The following is an 18,994-nucleotide window of genomic DNA, read 5'->3' on the forward strand; positions in this document are numbered from 1 at the left end:
CATACTTCCGTGGGGTGTGTGGTAAACCTGTAATGAAATCCATATTAATTATTTCCCACTTCCAAGTTGGAATTTCCATTTCCTGTAACAATCCACCAGGTTTCTGATGCTCGATCTTAACCTGTTGACAATTTGGGCACTGAGCAACGAACTCTGCGACGTCTCTTTTCATAGCATCCCACCAATATATGCATCTGAGGTCATGGTACATTTTTGTTGATCCCGGATGAACAGAATACCGAGCATAATGTGCCTCTCCCATAATCTGTCGCCGCAGCCCTGCAACGTCCAGTACACATAACCTGCCTCTATATAATAATACTCCGTCAGGTGTAATCTCGAACTGAGTCTTCTCCTTATCAAAAACTGGATCTCTGTACTGTACCAGAATAGGATCCTCGTATTGGCTTCGTTTTACTTCTTCCATAATAGATGATTCAGCAACTTCTCGGACAGAAACCCCAATATTTCCAGAGTCAGCCAAACGGACTCCAAGACTCGCTAGTTGATGAATTTCATGAATAGTTCTTTCTTTTCTGGCTGCACGTCGGTCAAGCTGCTCATAGATTTGCGGCTAAGTGAGTCTGCCACAACATTGGCTTTCCCAGGATGATATAAAATGTCAACATCATAATCATTCAACAACTCGAACCATCTCCTTTGTCGCAAATTCAGCTCATTTTGCTTAAAGATGTACTGAAGGCTTTTGTGGTCTGTATAAATTTCAACATGAACCCCATATAAGTAGTGCTGCCATATCTTCAAAGCATGAATTACCGCTGCTAATTCCAGATCATGAGTAGGATAATTTCTTTCGTGCGGTCTAAGCTGCCGGGAGGCATAGGCTATAACTCGACCATGCTGCATTAATACACAACCTATCCCAACACCGGAAGCATCACAATAAATGACATACCCGTCTGGCCCCTCGGGAAGAGTTAGGACTGGAGCTGTAATCAACTTTTCTTTCAGCAACTGGAAGCTGCGTTCACAAGCATCGGTCCACTGGAACTTTGCCGCCTTCTGAGTCAGCTTCGTTAACGGTGCTGCAATTGAAGCAAAATTCTCCACAAATCTCCTGTAATACCCTGCTAGCCCCAGAAAACTACGTACCTCAGTCGGCGTCGTAGGCCTAGGCCAATTCTTTACGACCTCGATCTTCTGTGTATCAACCCGAATACCATCAGCTCGGACAACATGCCCTAATAATGACACTGAAGTCAAACAAAATTCACACTTGGAGAACTTAGCATATAATTTCTGTTGCCGGAGTGTGACGAGTACTGTCCTCAGATGATCTGAATGCTCTTATTCTGATCGTGAATAAACCAGAATACCATCAATAAACACAATCACGAACATGTCTAGAAACGACCTGAATATCCGATTCATTAAATCCATAAATACTGCTGGTGCATTGGTCAGCCGAAAGACATTACCCTGAACTCATAGTGCCCATATCGGGTCCTGAACGTAGTCTTTGGAATATCAGCTTCTCTTACCCGCACCTGATGATAGCCCGAACGCAAATCTATCTTCGAGAAATATTTAGCACCCTGCAATTGGTCAAATAGACCATCAATCCGGGGGAGGGGATATTTATTCTTTATGGTCACCTTATTCAGCTGTCTGTAATCAATGCACATCCGTAGCGACACATCTTTCTTCCTTACGAACAGTACCGGTGCTCCCCAAGGTGATGTAATGGGTTTGATGAAGCCTTTTTCTAATAAGTCCTTCAGCTGCTCCTTCAATTCCTTCAGTTCTGCAGGTGCCATTCTGTAAGGAGGAATAGATATAAGTTGAGTATCTGGCAGCACATCTATCGTGAATTCTATCTCCCGTTCAGGTGGAAGACTTGGAAGCTCGTCCGGAAATACATCTGGAAATTCATTGACTACTGGAACTGACTGGAGAGTAGGTGTTTCCGCTTTAATATCATGCACGCGAACCAGATGATAAATATACCCTTTCTGAATCATCTTCCTGGCCTTGAGGTATGAAATAAACTTACCCTTCGGCGATGTTGTATTTCCTGCCCATTCTATAACTGGTTCCCCTGGAAACTGGAAGCGGACTACCTTTTACTGACAGTCAACGTTGGCATAACAAGAGGCTAACCAGTCCATGCCTATAATAACGTCAAATTCTGTCATGTCTAGTTCTACCAAATCGGCCTTGGTGCAACGACCACATATAATTACAGAACAATCCTTATATACTTGCCTTGCTATAATAAAATCCCCGACCGATGTAGCTACCTCGAACGGTTCTATCGGTTCAGGTGTTATCCCAATTTTACTAGCGACAAGGGGAGAAATATATGATAAAGTAGAACCTGGGTCTATCAATGCATATACATCTCGAGAGAAGACCAATAATGTACCTGTAACTACATATGGCGACGCCTCCTGATCCTGTCGGCTGGCCAAGGCATATATGCGGTTCGAGAGACCGCTAGAATCAGGAACTCCGCCACGACCTCTACCGCGGCCTGCTAGTGCTAGCATACCCCGCCCCATAGGGCGCATAGCTACAGAAGTGGAAGACGAACTAGCAACTGACCCCATAGGCTGAGCTGCACCACCTGAACCACCCGCCAACGGACAATTTCTCATAATATGGCCTTGGCGGCCGCAAGAAAAACAGGCACCCATAGCACGATAGCACTCCCCTAGGTGAGACCGCCCACAATGAGAACACCGAGGCAGGGGTGGCCTTGCCTGACTAGAACCCCTGCTTACCTGCGAACCCGAAGCCCTGAAGCTCTGGCCCGCTCCTGAGTGCCCTGCACCATCGAATCGTCTGCCTGTAGACTGTGGATGTGTACTCCGGCCTGAGTGAGGAGGATATCTGCTATACTGCTGCTGAGGCTGCCCGCCTCGAGACTCCCTAAAATAGCCAGCTGACCTAGCCCTCTTGGGCTGCCTCCTATCACGATCTCTATCGGGCTGGCGCCCCCTATGTCGGTCCTCCATTCCTTGTGCGTACGCCTGCACCCGTGCAATATCCATCCCAGGCTGGGATGCCACCGCCATACAACTATCCACCAAGTAGTGATCCAACCCTATCACGTATCGATGTATCCTGTCAGCCATATCAGCTATAATGGTGGGCGCATATCTGGCAAGAGAGTCAAACTCTAGACTGTACTCTCGAACAGTCCTGCCCCTTTGTCTCAGCTATAAGAATCTGTCAACCCTCGCTCGCCGCATCTCGGGAGGCAGAAAATGGCCGAGAAAGGCTGTTGTAAACTCGTCCCACACGGATGGAGGAGCATCCTCGCCTCTAGACAGCTCCCAGGACTCATACCAATTAACCGCTACATCACGCAATCGATATAAAGCCAGCTCGACAGACTCGGTCTCTGAAGCTCTGACTAATCTCAGTGTACGCTGCATCTGTCGAATAAAATCGTGCGGATCCTCCTCGGGCTTGGACCCGTAAAACTCTGGGGGATTACAGGTCAAGAAACCACGAACCCTCAAACTGTCATGTCTATCCACATCATCACCCCCTAGCCCGCGTCTGCGAGCCTGCCCTGCTACTAATCTCGTCAACAACTGTACGGCATCTCTCATTGCCCTGTCCTCCGCCCCTGGCTGAGGAGTTGGAGGCTCGGGCGCTGGAACCTCCGGGGCTAATGGTGAAGCCGCCCCCTGATCCATAGTGGCAACGGCTGCTGCTCTAGGCTCCTCTGATGGTGATGGCGTAGTAGAGCCCGCTGACTGTGGTGCAATATCGGGCATAGTCTGAGCATGAGCCCGAGTGACTCTCTGAATCTGACTGGTCCCTCCTGCCACTACTTTGCCCTTCTGGGTAGCCGTCGCCATCTTCAGAGGCATCACTGTAAACATAACAACCGGTTAGAAAGGAATCATCCTAATAGTACAGCTCTATTGCACGATCTAAGATCGAAAGAAAGGTAACAACCTAAATGCCCTATAGCTTCCTGTTTATAGATGTGGGGCACAACACACCGATAAACAAGACTCTACTAGACACGTCCTGTAGACATTCCGAGGACGAACCGCTCTGATACAACTTTTGTCACGACCCAACCCCGTGGGCCGCGACTAGTGCCCGAGCTGGACACCCATACACACTCACTTACCAAATCGACATATCAATGACTTATCCATATTCAGCATACATTAATTTATACAGATACTGAGAACAGATGTCGTCTTAAGAGGTCACATATAACAAATACATCATACAGAAGCCGGCATGGCTGTCGTAGAACATATCGCCCAAATATATACAAACATATACATACATACGGGCCGTTTCGGCCGTCACAGCAAATGGGACCGCTTAAGGCGCAAATCACAGACATAACCGAACAATAATGACCCATGACCCACATATATGTCTACAGGCCTCTACGAATAACAACAAAAACATATGACGGGACAGGGCCCCGCCGTACCCCCAAATAGTCATATATATACATAAATATATGCAACAAAAGATCTGTACCAAAAGTATGGGCTCCGGATCAAAGGAGCACTCCAAAGTAGCAGAATAGGTATCCTAGGCTGGCGGATTACCAGAATGAGCGTCTGTACCTGCGGGAATGAAACGCAGCCCCCGAAGAAAGGGGGTCAGTACGAAATATGTACTGAGTATGTAAAGCATGAAATACAATAATCAAGATCATAGCGAAAATAAGAAGTATGGAAAAATGAGTACAAAAATCAGTATACCAAGAAGCTCGTTTTGAAACACAAATAATGCTTATGTAAAAATCATGCATAGGGCTCAGGAACGTGGTCGCCACTCCGACGCTGGCGCCACAACACATCATACTCAAGAAGATTTCATATCTCCGTACAACCCCGAAACACATCATAACATCATAGCACATCATACGCCATAACACATCATAACGCAGTATATAGGTGGTACCCGGCCCTGTAGCGAGGAACTCGGGAAACCGTAACACATCATACTGTCGAATATAACATAGTGCGCACGAAGACTAACCGGCCCGGGACTCGGCGAACGATATAATAGTAGTATACACGAGCAGAGTATTGAGAAACTATATGCAATTTAAAAACATTATTATTTTAGACTCAACAAATAAGTAAACTAACCGACGCTCGAGGGTCAAGACAATAATCATATGAAATCCTTTCAAACGTCGTTAGAGTTATACGAAGGTTAGTCTCGGGAACCACGGATGAGTAGCAACCCAATCCGAGCCCGCCTACAAAAGTTACAACCATAATACGCTTTAGAATTCCCTAAGAATGTTTTGGAGCGATCCGAGCTCGTCTAAGAAAGTTAGAGACATTATTCGACATAAGACTATTAAGAATAAAAATTCTCTACACACATTTATTATCCAATCATACGAAGGGCACAAAAGCCATAGCCCGACTATATTAGGAATACTAACATCAAGAAGTGAATAACAATCATTGGCATGCTCGGATCTTAAGAATGGAGTTACCCTGAGGCTCGTATCATAGCTTACTTACAACTAGGACATGCCAAAAGAAGGAAAGGTTAGGCTTTACATACCTCGATCGCTCCCTAAGCTAATCCCAACTCAAGTCTCGGGCTCCCCAAGATCGACAATAATGTCATTAAATACCAAACGTTAGCTACAAGTACTTAGGAATTCATTCCCTAGCTAGCACTTGTCTACAGAAATTTCAGCAGCATCTCCCCTGTAAATACAACCACCCCGAGAATTCAACTCGGCCAAATTTATCAACAACCATACCAACAATTATTCCAACAATACCAACAATCAATTTGAAACATATTCTAACATTAATAACCCGCTTTAATATAATTCAACGACATTCCGTTTACATTCACTTCAACTACATACAATCAAATCAACGCCAATGCTCGCATACTCAAATGCTAATCTAAAGTCATTTAAACAAGATTCAAGAACATTTCAAACAATCCTCACAATATTCAAACAATCCAACCAAAACTCCATTCCACCCGAAATCTTCCAAATGCAACAAAAGCAACAACAATACATTTCCTTCTTTTAAATTCATGAACCTCACCAACAATTCACATGCTAGCAATATGATTTCTATAAATACACGAAATGATATTATAGTCACATTGGCTTCTAAAACCACTCTCCAACACTTACAACTTCAACTAGAATCATCAAACTTTCATCATCAACATAGAATCCACAACAACAACAACCAAAACACTAGATAAAATAATTGAGTCATTATTCCTACACACACACATATACACGGCCACCATACATACATCCATATTTTCATGAATTTTACCCATTTCTACATACTACCACATACAAAACCATCCATAACAGATAAAAGAAAATTAATTCTTACCTTTTTCCTTTAATTTCCCACTTGGCTAGAATTATAGTCTTACAACAAAGAGAGGTCTTCTTGCTCCAACAATTATACCACGTTAAAGAGGACCTTCAAATTAGTAGGAATACTAGAAGAAAATATATTTTTGGATCAAAATTGAAGGCTCCAAATTTTTCTCTCTTGGCCGAATGGCCCTTGTGTTGTTCTTCTTTCTCCAAGTTTCTTCTAAGTTCTAAATGAAGAATGGAACATGTGCTATATTTATCATCTATTATTCATTAATATTGGGCTCCCATGTGGGCCAAGGCCCACTTCATGTGGCCGGCCACTTGGCCCCTTTTATTAAGCCCACTTTTTTTTTTTGCACTTCATGAAAATTTATTTTCCAAATTCCAAATTTGCCCTTAGCCTTCCTCCATATTTCCATGAGTCATCTTGCGAATTTCCCTTTTTACCCCTAGCCATTCTTAATATTTCCACATCAATATTTTTCATAAACAACTTATGTATTAAACAAGATCAAAATATAGCCTTGTCCTTAACTTGTCGCAATTACCTTAAAATATCCGAATGTGCAAAATACGGGATATAACATATAAAGTGTGAATAGAAGAAGCTGAACGAATCAGTAAAAAGATAGGTAAGCAGGGTATATGTTAGATACGGTATGAATGTTGCAGGTATGATTGAAACCTGCAATTAAAGATTGAAAGGGAAAGTAAATAGGAAAGTATAACAGGTAGTGTTTGAGTTGCACATACGAGGTAAGTTCATCAATTTCATACGGTTGTTGATACTGGCAGCCCTGTGTGGCTATCATATGATATATATATATATATATATATATATATATGTTTGCCCTGTGAGGCATTGTTGGTATTTCCTGCGTGCAGGTTTTGGGATAGTAAAAACTACAGAGGAAACTCTGCCAAAATTTTCCTAGGAATAAAAAGAGAATGAGATATAGGTTCGTAAAAAAGTCTTGAAAGGTCATGTCAACAGTAATGATAAGATTTGACTAAGTTGCGAGTACGGCTGACTTCGAGAAATAAGTTAACCGTGGAATTGATGGTAATAGTAATTATGAGGTCGATATCAATATGGTACAAAGGGAATGCTAGGACAATTTGGAAGGGCTTGTGATAATAAAAGATGATTTAGAAAAGGCTGGCAAATTTTAATAGAGGGTTATATTGAGGTATCAACTGAATTGACAAGCAGGGATAAATTACGACGAGTTTATAATTAGAAGAAGTAATAGTATGATTGAGACAAAAGTACAGAGGAAGAAGAATTGTGACGAATATGAATGTATTGATAAGACAGCTTGTGAGGTATTAAGGATAAGATTGACCAGAAAGGGTAAAAGGTTAAGAAGTGTTACACTATAGGATTGATTACGAGCAGGATGTAATGTGAATATAATAAGGATTGTTATGAAAATGAGTAAAGCCTAGCGAGGAAGTGACTAAAAGATATGAGGTGATCTATGTGATTAAAGTATAAAGGCGAGCTATAGAACGAACAAGAAAGACTTATAAAGTTCTTCTATAGGGAAAGTTCAGAATAAAGATTATGAGAAAATGGAAATGATAGCGAGCCCAAGAGAAGAAGGAGTTAACTGAAAGAAGGAAATAAGAAGAAAGCGAGATAACAGTGCAGTAATAGGTTATGACATGTATAGTCGAGAACACGAGTAATATAAGTGATGGAACTGTGAAAGACCAAACTATAGGAAGATGAGCAACGAGGTAGAACGAGTGCTAGAAAATGACTGGGATGATAAGAATAAATAAGGATGAACAGAATACGTTTTGAAAATGAGAAAGGGATTATGCAGGAGTAGTGTTTTCCGAAGGATACAGAGGTATCATGAGATTCCTCGTGCACAGAATAAAAGATGGACATAGACTGGAGAAATGGTAAGGGAATACTAAAGGAAGCACCCAAGATAGACGTAATTAATTTAGTACGAGTATAAAATAAAAGGGAAATATATAGCTATGAACTTAAAGGTGTAGTACGACGACAAGGTGATAAGATAAGACTGTTATTAAGACGAACTTGATATGATTTTGAGTAAGTTAGAAGTCAGTGTTGGGTACACAGCAAGGGTAAAAGAGTATAAGGCATAATGGAGTACTGCGTGTATATGACTTCACCTCGGAAATACCGAAATCCTTAAAGGACAAGGACTGTAGGCCTGAAGAACAAATAATGTATTGTAAATTTATTAAAGGAAACTGATGAGATAGGTTGGGGTAAGGATAATATTACAAGAGAACTTTGGACACTTATCATCGGAATATAAGTGCTATCTAATTGGGAATTTGGAACGACTATAAGTACTAACTAATTATCGATTGGAGCGAGTGGAATGTGGCCTTGGATGAGTTGCTACATTGGTTGGATTACTCGATTACAGATTACTAGATGAGATTTTGTACTATATATGGAAAGGTTCTCGTCGCTTCATGATTTTGTTAAGGTTTCGTACGTGGATAATCAAAGTCATAAATTATAAAGGAAAAATATGGATATGGTACAGTATGCCAAGTGAGTTGAAAAAAAAGGGGGATCAGATGAATTTGAGATTGGAAATAGGGACGTAGAGCGGAATATAAACAGATAATGGTATAAGTACACCCTAAAGGGGGGAAGCGGGTGTGAGAAAAGCAGGTGATATGGATACTTAAACTTCAAGTGAGATCCCTTGCTGAAACAAGTTAGTATGATCTGAAAGTCAGTAATAAACGGATAGAAGTCAGGATGATATTTGAGACGGTGCTGAGAATCATTTGTAAAAAAAGAGTACGACAAGGGAATGGTAACGAGTAATTTAAGAGAAATTGTAAAGGATAGCAACGCTATACTAGATTAGAAGCTATGATTTGGCAATAGAGTTGTGCGGTAATGATATTGCGACTTACAAGTAGCAAAGGGAAGGGATATAAAATCTCTTATAGTAGGATATGAGAAAATCAAGGGAAAGGAGTATGACAAGATAGGCTACAAGCAAGTTTTAGTACAGATGAGTTATGTAAAGAATAATTAACCAGGAAAAGGAAAGACTATGATTAAGATTGGATATATTTTATGCAAGTTGTACAAGAATAGTTATTCAACCTATGAATATTTGTATGCTAAGGATGAGACCAAGTGAGTACTTGATAAGAAGAGTAAGGATTCAGTAATAACAATGCGGTTATGATGTTTTGGATACATTAAGGAAAGATGTAAAGATGGTTTAAGCCAAATTACCGAGATAGAATTAATACTAAGGCAAATAGGACATGGCCATGGCTGAGACGAAGATTTATCCCGATACCGATTGTAAGATAAGAGAGGAGAAGGCAAGGTAAAGCATGAAGACTACTGAGACGACGCTAAGATATCTCTTGGGCTCATTTGAGCACCTACGCATATTCTGATGCGTGATAGGAGAACTAAGAGCAAAATCTGAGTAAAGAGACAATAGAAGAGTTTGAATTAAAGATAAAGAAACGACACGAGATAATATGCCTAAAGTGTTATAAGTTGGATTAAGGGAAATGGTTTAAGCGAGACGATCAGAACAAACGGGTCACTAGATGACAGTGAATTTATACGTCAAATCAAAAATTATTTCAGAATTATACCAGTTAATGATAGTCGGATCACAGAGCAGCTATGTAAAGTTATTATATGAGGGAACTCTAGTGCTACTTGATAGCCAACTCTAAGGATTGAGATTAAGAGCTAAAAAGTAGAGTGACAGTTAAAGTCTTTTAAAGAAGTCGAGGAGCGATACATGAGGCCGAAGATTCCAAAATATGGATTGGAACAACAGAGCAATGTAAGGTTAATTGAAGTAAAATAATGTAACACCTTAGAAAATTCGTTTTATTCACAGAGTCTGCGAAGGGTCTACAGGTTGCCAGAGGCATCAAATACTCCAGGAATAGTAAAGTCTAATAAATCGACGAGGGACGTCTACGCGTTAGAGGTAAGATGAAGTGAACGATACATCTTAAGGGAGTAACTTATAGAAGAAGAAAGAGTCGAGTTACGACTAAGTGCACCAGAGAGAGGAGTAAGATTTCAGCAGAAAAGCTCGCAATACAACTGTCAACCAACTTCGAACTGAAGAGGAGAGTAAATACAACGACGTGGAATTATCACCTCGAGAGGCAAGAGCAAGAAGAAATATTACGGGAATGGTTACTTAGAGAGCTGGAATGCGTTATAATAAATTGAAGGGAATCGACCAACGAAAGAGGCATGTGAAGGGCATAATTCAATAAAAGAACATTTAAGGAAGTATTGGGAGTGCAGGACTAGTTTAACATTCGAGGATGAATGTTCCAAAGCGGGGAAGGATGTTATATCCTGTATTTTTGCACGTTGGATTATTCGTAAGCTAATCGACATAAGTTCAAGGACAAGATTATTTTTGAGATATGGAACAAGGACTTTTTAATCTCAATTTTAATAAGTGCACGATTTGCTTGTAAATTACAATTAGTGTAGAAATATTAGAGGAGATTAGGGATTAATTAACTATGATTAGATTATTAAGTGGGGAATTAATTAACTTAATTAGACCACTAAGTGGGCCCCACAAAAACATGGTTGAATCTGATTGGTGCTTAGTTGAGTGGGACACATGTCATAAGGGTGGGCTGCATATATATATATATATATATATATATATATATATATATATATATTGTATATGATGACTAACTAATAACACTTTCATCTTCACCAAAACTCCATTTGAGAGAGAATGTTACAAATAGCCATGGCTACCACCACCTTGAGCTCACGGCCAAGCTTAATAGTGTTACATCCCGTGTTCTCATGCGTTGGAAAGTGTGCGAGTTAAATGATATTAGTAACGAACACGAGGCTATCCCCCAACCTTATAGGTGGTTAAAGTGATGGTACAGATGTACCGTAAGGAGTAGAAGTTAAACAAATCGAAGAAAATACGTTTCGTTGAGGTTCGAAATTTATTTGAATGGAATACGGTCCAAACTATAATATCCCATATAATGGACCAGGGAATGGAACCGCCTAAGAGGACGACCGTCGAACCCCCCTTTTTGCAGGACTGCGGTGAAGTTTCATTTAACGTACTTTTTATCCCTTGCCTTTAACTTCTCTAAAAATTTACGTTGGGATTCTTAAGTATTCCTTCTTACTTGTAGGGACATCATATTCGCCTTAATTTTCGTTAGTCCCTTCATCGCTTAGAAACCCAAGGTTCCGGGGTGTAACAACATCAAATGAGGAGCAATTGTATCTGACTGTGAATCATGAAAGAAATAATGCATGTTGGCTTACTTTCATAATCATCATCATATCATATATGCATAAATGTATAAGCTTCCCGTCCATATCGGATCGGTGTGATAATCATTAGCCTGCATCCAGGCCTCCCGCGTCCGGGGTACCATCTATGCCGCCCACTAATGGTGCGGCCCGTGCCATATAGACACGGTGTAATCATCTATAAGCCGCCCGCCTTAGCGGTGCTGCCCGGCCATAATATCATCAATCATGTAATCATCATAATGCATGCATAGTAACTCAAAGATAGCTATACTTTATCGAGGTGACATAAGGCCGTGAACCCCCGATTCCATTATGGACATTTATAAGTATTCTGCCTCACCTTGAAGGAAATAGTATATAAGGTGAGAGTATACAATAAACAACATCATATCATGAACTCTAGAATCTTTAGACTCAAGCTCATCATCAATATTATTGGGCTCGTAACATATCTCTTATCTCATATAGCTATTCATGAACATAGACTCTTAGTTGTCCGGGATGTAGGAGATTCATGGAGAAGAAGGAAAAATGATTTCACAGGATTAATGCCATAGAAAGAAAGTACTAGCCTCACATCCCTTTGTCGTTTAACTAAGATATCGCTTGCTCATCCTCCTTCAATGCTCGTGTTTGAACCTTCGAAAGGAATCGCATTAACATTAGTTACTCGGCTATAAGAACATTTCACTATTTCTAGGGAAAATTGGGCAGCACTTGCTTTGTTTATACTACTTTTCACCACATTCTATATCAACTCCCAACGTTAATAACAACATCCACAATAGAGCATCAACAATCATCGTTTATCTACTTTTACCGCAATTCACCATTTCTCTTAAATTTCTCCACAATTATGATTATAACTCGTTATCGCGTTTTCTCATATATAATACTTATTTCATGGTCTAAATGTCACTTATAACATTTTCACAATCACAGCATACCAACATTCATAATTCACACCAATCACTATTCACGCACTCATGACCCAATTTCTATGTTTTCCCACAATTCAAGTGTTTCAACTTCCAACCACTCAAACCATATAAAAAGGGTCATAAAACTCACCTAATGATGGATGAACAACTTTTGAGGGGAACTCCTCTTCTTGCACCAAAACCCTAACTCACTCTTCTTGAGTTCTCTTGGCGTAGATGAACTTTTAATGGGTTTCATAAACTTGATTTCATGTATTTGGTGTAGTTGACCATGGATTTCCTTTGATTTCTTGTGGAAGAATGGTGGAGAAGGTTCTAGAGAGTTCTTAGAGAGAAGAGAGTGAAAGATGTAATGAAATAAAGAATGGAGGAGGGTCTTATATTAATTCATGAAATCAGTCTCGTCCGTGATGTACGGTCGATCGACGCTTCGTCGATCTGATCGTCGAAGTCGTTAAATTTTCAGTGAGCAACCTTTCGTTTCCTTTCATTCTATGGTGAGAAGGACGGTCCGTCGAACTGATCGATGGAGCGTCGATATGCTCCGTCGAATGGTCTTTGTGCTAAATGAATTCTACGGCACAATCGACGAAGCGTCGACCCATCCGACGGTACAAAGAACAACCGTCGAACCCCCCTTTCGCAGAACTGCAGTGGATTTCATTTGACGAACTTTTCTCCCTTGCCTCTAACTTCATTGGAATCTTAATTAGAATCATTAAGTATACCTTCTTACTTGTAGGGACATCGTATACACCTTAACTTACGTTAGTCCATTCACCGCTCAGCAACCCAAAATTCTGAGGTGTAACATTCTTCCCCCCTTTTGGAACATTCGTCCTCGAATGTTAAACACTCGGGAATTCTATGAAAATTTCGCCAGAGTTTCCCCTGAAATATGGTACTACCATCCTGTCACAACAACCCATAATAACATTGCCTCACAGGGCCACAATACAACATTAATATATTTATGGCCACACATGACCAAAAGCATGAAAAGAGAGCATACATACCTCATAATATTAATGTTTCATCTCGAATGTCTTCCGGGGCTAAAAAAAATGCGGACACTTGGATTTTGTATTTTCTTCCGCTTCCCGAGTCATTCTTCTCGGTTGTTATTCTGCCATAAGACCTTAACTGAAGCCACTTCTTTATTTAGAAGTCTCCGTACTTGCCTATCTAATGTGGCAATGGGTACCCTTTCATAGATCAACTTTTCTGTCACTTGAACATCATTTACTGGCATGATCCTAGTAGGATTTCCAATATATCTACGAAGCATCGAGAAATGTAAAACTGGGTGAACTGACTCCAAATCAGGAGGTAGATCTAATTCATAAGCCACCTTGCCTATTGGCGCACCACCTCATAAGACCTAATGTATCGGGGACTAAGCTTCCCCTTCATTCAGTGATCTTATTGCATTCGCAAGTTGTCACACCCCAGGGCTACTGTAGCAAGCGTATAGCATGTACTTATGTCATATTATAAGTAATTGTACTATTTGCCCCTAACGATTACATTTCAACTCAATTTACCATATGTTTTCCTTCAACTGACCCGGAGCATCATGACTACATTATCCTTGTTTTTCCTCTTACTCCTCTTTTTTAGTATCCACTTGGTTTCCTTGGCGACGTATAATTACTTGCGAGTTACATAATCGTTCTTGCGTGATTTGTGTACATACACATCTATACACATACATGTATCCATAGCTGCATCCGTATTCATAATCGTATCTATGTTTATAGTCATATACATATCATTGACATAGCATGCCCGACCATGAAGGTTCGGTGTCATTCATACCAAAAGTGTTTTGTCTATCTGTAGTAACTTATCTCGTCGTGCTCTCTTCCTTCCTTTATTCTAATATAACACCGCCACCCTTTACAATGCCTCTTAAGTTATTTGATCCTAATGTCACGCTGTTCAAGGCCTTCGCGAATGGTTTCCAGTACAGTCTCAGATGCCTACTCAATTTATGTCCGTTTATTTACTAGTCCTTAGATTCATCTCTGCATAACTCTCACTCTTAGTTTTAGAGTCTATATCTGTCACATCTTAGGGTCCATCATCTCAATCTTCACACTTGTATCCTCTTTATTCTCTCTCCCCCCCCCCCCCCACTTTTTAGGGTTTTTACTTGTATCATTCTCAAATCAGTTGCCTCGCATTCAAATCTTGAATTCATATTACCCTCACTATACTACACCTTATTCGTACCGTTTCCCATAATCTATAGCTACAATAATTCATGTGTGAAGTCTTAACATACTCACCTTGCAGTCTTGTAACCAAATAATACAACCGATATATCAATCTGAACAAGGATATATTTTTCTTAGCTCATCTGGTAGTTATGAGTCAATGTCTAAATCTGCTCCAATTAACAACTTTTACCCCATAGGGATGTTGATCATAGTAGTATTCCTAGTTACCCATACCATCCATGTGATGTTACTTGCCCTCTTATTCGGTGCTCAAAGTTCACTTGTAACGTCATCTTTGTCTTCCAGGACCTAAACCTCATGCTCTTTTACTCGTGTTACACTCAACATTGATTTCCAAACCAATCATAATTGTATCGTATTTGTCGTTGATGATAGCTTTACTCTACCACTTTATCGTCGTACGGTAAACTTATAACTCATGTGTTATATCCCATATTTTTGCATATACGGAAAATTCGAAACAATTTTGACTTGTAAGAAATAAGGCCATAATTTGATTTTTTTCAATATATGGGTGTTGTTCACGAAATGTGGATGTGGAAACATAGAGGAAGGTCAAGGGCAAAATGGGAAATTTTAGAAATTAGTTTCGGGAATTTCAAGATAAGACCCGCAACAAGTTGGGCTTAAATGAAATGAAAAAAAAAACAAAGAGGCCCAAATAGATGGTGGCCGACCATAGTCAATTAAAAAGGGCCCAAGCCCATAAATTAATTAAACTCATGTATTAAAAAGGAAGAAGGGGTCACAACTAGTCATCTTATTTGGAAGATTCAAGAACAACAAATTTGAGAGGAGAAAAAGAAAGGCCTCACGGCCAAGGAGAAAAAAAATAAAAAATTCTTGGAGCTCAAATTTTTGGTTCAAAATTCATCTCTTTTGAATTCATACTAAGTTGGAAACCCTCTTCAATGTGATACAAATTTGGAGGCAAGAGAGTACTTTTTTTATCAAGTGGAAATTCTTGAAAAAGGTAAAGACGTTACTCTTTTTATCTTGGAAGAATTTTATATATATATGTTGTAGTATATAGAACTGAATGTAAAGTATGAGAATTTTGTGTTATGGGTATGTGTGTGTGTGGCCGAAAATGGGTGTGATGGAGAGGAATGATCAAATTTTATTTATTATGTTAATTGTGTTGTAATGGCCTTTTAATGCAAATGGAAGAATTCTAGTTCAAGTTGGCATGAGAAATTGGTTGTTGAGTTGTTCTAGGAAATTTTGTGATTTTATGTTAGATTTATGTAATTATGGAAATGGAATTGTTAAAGTGCAAATTGTGGTTGTTGTTGATGAAATTGGAAGATGAAAGATGTGTTGTGAATGTTGTGTCGAAGGTTGGAGATTCCGGATGAATTCCAGTCTTGATGATTTATTTTTGTATATTTTGTAGAATGGTATGAAATGCCTTGAAATGCTTTTGAATGATCTTGAATTGGTAATGAATGTGTAAGTGTCGATATTGGCTTGAAAAATTCGTAGTTGAATTGAATGTCGATGAATTATGTTGAAAGGAAGGTTACTAGTGTTGGAATGCATTCTAAATTGGTTTTTGATGTTATTGGTTTGGTTGTTGGTATTGTTGGTATGGTTGTTGATGAATTTGGCCGAGTTTAATTCTCGGGGATGTTGAATTTACAGGGGAGGTGCTGCCGAAATTTCGGTAGACAAATACTAATTAGAATTAAAATTCTAAGTACTTGTAGCTAATATTTGGTAATCGATAATATTATTGTAGATCTTGGAGAGCCCGAGACTTGATTCGGGAATTGATTAGCGAGCGATCGAGGTATGTAAAGCCTACCGTTCCTTCTTTTTGGCATGATCCCTTTTGGAATAAACAATATGTATATGTATGCTTATAGAGAAAATCCTATTCTTAGAGCCACTAGGTTGGCTAACATCTTTGACCTCCATCGGATATTCCATATGGCGGGATACATATTCTATGATGTTCAAAGATTCTATTTGTAATGTCCCGAATTTTGTTCGAAAGAAATACGATAAGATTAAAGCCTTTGATGAATATTTCGATATGAAAATATGGTCTTAAAGTCCCCATTTGATTTGATCCATAATGTTATCCGCAAGTTTCCTAGTATGAATATGTGATCCATAATGTTATCCGCAAGGTTCTTAGTATGAATATGTGATCCATAATTTTATCCGCAAGTTTTCTAATATGAATATGTGATCCATAATGATGTTCGAAAGTCTTTTAATATGAATGATACTTAAATTTCCAAGTATGACTTATGAAGTATTCTCGGCTCCAAAGATTCTAGTTAGTATACTTCCGAATGATGTTCGAAAAAGATTTGATATGGCTAAAGTTTGGAGACATATATTTTGATACATACATATGATCTTAAAGGCTCAATTTGATTTGCTCCATAGAAATGGTTGACAGTTTCCCTAATATGAATGTCACTTGAAATTCCGAAAAGAGCTTCTGAAATGCTTTTAGAAAGTTCCGTACTTCAAAAGTTTGTAACTTTCGTATACTAACTCCGATTGACCGGAAACTGATTTCCGAGCCTTCGGATGTCGTACATATATTTGTTCATCGAGTTTTGAAAATAACTTATTTATTTATATGCATATGGTTTCTGCACTACTCCACTCGTGCCTACTACTATGACATCGTTCGCCGGTTCCCGGGCTGATTTTGTGATCGGGCGCACTATGTTATATTCGGGAGTATGATGTGTTACGGTTCCCGAGGCCTCGCCATAGGGTCGGGTTCCGCTTATGTACGGCGTTATGATGTGATATGACATATGATATGTTATGATATGATGATAAGATATGTTCGGGGATTGTACGGAGATTTGAAACCTTCTGGAGTATGATGTGTTGTGGCGCCAGCGTCGGAGTGGCGACCATGTTCCTGAGCCTTATGCATGATTTTTTTTAAACAGGTTTGGTATACTGTCCTGTAACCGCTTTCCATACTCTTTATTTCAGTTCTGATTTGGATTACTGTACCTCATGCTTTACATACTCAGTACATATTTCGTACTGACCCCCTTTCTTCGGGGGCTGCGTTTCATGCCCGCAGGTACAGACGTTGGTTCTGGTGACCCGCCAGAGTAGGATACATTCTGCTACCTTGGAGTGCTCCTTTGTCTCGGAGCCCTTACTTTTGGTAAAGACCTTTCATGGTATATGTCTCTGTATATATGTATGACTATTTTGGGTACGGCGGGGCCCTGTCCCGTCATATGTTCTGTCATGGTCTGTAGAGGCCTATAGTCATGTATGTGGGTCATGGGTCATGTTTGTTCGTTGTGATTATAATATGCGTCTTAATGCGGCCCCGTTACTATTATGGCCAAAACGGCCCATTTGTTTGTATATGTGTATATATCTGGCGATGTGTATTCCGCCAATCTATTGGATTTGGATATGATGTTTCTGTACGGGCGACCGCTTAAGATGATATTTTTTTTTCAGTATTTGCTTACAGTAACGTATGTTCAGTTTGAATGAAATTTTGATATGTCGATCTGGCACGTAAGTCTGTTTGGGTGGCCAAATAGGGCACCAGTCGCGGCCCACGGGGCTGGGTCGTGATAGAAGTGGTATCAGAGCGGGTTGTCCTCGGAATGTCTACCGGTCGTGTCTAGTAGAGTCTTGTTTATCGGTGTGTTGTGCACCACATCTATAAACAGGAGGCTACAGGACATTTAGGGTGTTACCTTTCTTTGGATCTTAGAACGTGCGATAGAGCCCAGCCATAGGAAATGAAATTCCTTTTACTAACTCTTAATTTCAGCTGAAGAACGGTATCGACAGAAGAAAGTGGCTGGTGATATTGGGAGCTGCACCGTACACAGGTAAGCAACGGTGCGAAAGGGGCATGTTGGATAAGGTAAGAATATTGTGATATGATTGAAAAATATGGTTGAAGAATGAAAGATAAGGTAGATAGGAAAGTAAACAGGAAAGTGTAACTGGTGCAGTTTGGGTTGGACATGTGAGGTAAGCCTCGACATGTTTATACTCTTACTTGAAATTGTTAGCCCTGTGTGGCTATGATACGATATGATATATATACGTATATATGTTGGCCTTGTAAGGCATTGTTGGTATTTCATGCGTGCAGGTTTGGGATAGTATGAAGTACAAAGGAACCTGTACCCAAATTTTCCCAGAA

The sequence above is a fragment of the Lycium barbarum genome, chromosome 4 (assembly GCF_019175385.1).
Source record: "Lycium barbarum isolate Lr01 chromosome 4, ASM1917538v2, whole genome shotgun sequence".
NCBI classification, from domain to species: domain Eukaryota; kingdom Viridiplantae; phylum Streptophyta; class Magnoliopsida; order Solanales; family Solanaceae; genus Lycium; species Lycium barbarum.